Source organism: Leucoraja erinacea, chromosome 31, assembly GCF_028641065.1.
Source record: "Leucoraja erinacea ecotype New England chromosome 31, Leri_hhj_1, whole genome shotgun sequence".
In the NCBI taxonomy this organism is placed as follows: Eukaryota; Metazoa; Chordata; class Chondrichthyes; order Rajiformes; family Rajidae; genus Leucoraja; species Leucoraja erinaceus.
In genome coordinates this window covers 17,865,757-17,866,793 of record NC_073407.1, presented here as the reverse complement: position 1 = coordinate 17,866,793, position 1,037 = coordinate 17,865,757, and the positions used below count along the sequence as shown (strand labels likewise).

The following is a 1,037-nucleotide window of genomic DNA, read 5'->3' as shown; positions in this document are numbered from 1 at the left end:
TGAACGGAAACCTCTGGAGACTTTGTGCCCCACCCAAGGTTTCCGTACGGTTCCCGGAGGTTTTTGTCAGTCTCCCTACCTGCTTCCACTATCTTCAACCTCCGGCAACCACCTGCAACCTCCGGGAACCGCACGGAAACCTTGGGTGGGGCGCAAAGTCTCCAGAGGTTTCCGTTCAGGTTTCCTAAGTGGGACAGGTTACAATTCTTGCTCGTCATACACTTGTCTAAAATCCATTTGAAAGTTAACACCTATTTTGGAATTTTATTTTAATCGCTACATTAAAATGACAACAGAGTCTACATTCGTCACACAGTTTAAGAACTAGAAACTTTATTCTAAAAATAAATTCAACCCAATTCTCGAGGCTGGCGCCCATTTATCATTTTTCAAATATACGATTCTGTTAAGCGCACCGAGACATCTTCTCAGTTGCCGGCACTTTATAAACTCCCGTTATTGCTCTTGAATAATCAAAAATGTTTTGTAAAGAAAAGACAATTTTATCTCTACCTTAGAATTTCCCTGCGAAAACAGGTGTTTAAACCATTGTTTGGTTGAAGCGGGTCAAATATATTTGCGAGCTGTGTTAAATATTGTCATCTCCGCGTCTGTGCATTTATGTGTATAAGAAGGAACTGCAGATGCTGGAAAATCGAAGGTACACAAAAATGCTGGAGAAACTCAGCGGGTGGGTAGTTTCTCCAGCATTTTTGTGTACCGTGTATTTATGTGTATCTCGGTATATGTTTCTATATACTATTTTTGTTTATAAATATCACAAATCGCTAGAGTAACTCAGCACTTTGTGTTTGCTCAAGATTCCAGAGGTATCTTGTATCTCAGTGTAAATATCTGTACCCCTTCAGTGCCGCGAGGAGAGAGTTATTACACGGATGCAGATACCAATATCCAAGGATAAAAATGTGAATTATATGTCTTTAATAATCAAGTCTTCAACCTATCGTTGAGGAGGATAATTTCATGAGTGGAACGGCGTTGTGTTGGAATAAAGACAACGCGAAAGGAGGCTGTCT

General features: G+C 40.4%; 1 protein-coding gene across 1 annotated transcript in view; it reads left to right on the top strand.

Moving 5' to 3' along the window:
- Nucleotides 1-925: 925 nt before the first annotated feature.
- The window catches only part of lhx3 (LIM homeobox 3), a 50,153-nt gene continuing 50,041 nt past the window's right edge, over nucleotides 926-1,037 (top strand). The window contains exon 1 of the mRNA XM_055660136.1: nucleotides 926-1,037. This exon is cut by the window's right edge and continues 422 nt beyond it. The gene's annotated coding sequence lies outside the window, so the exon portion shown is untranslated.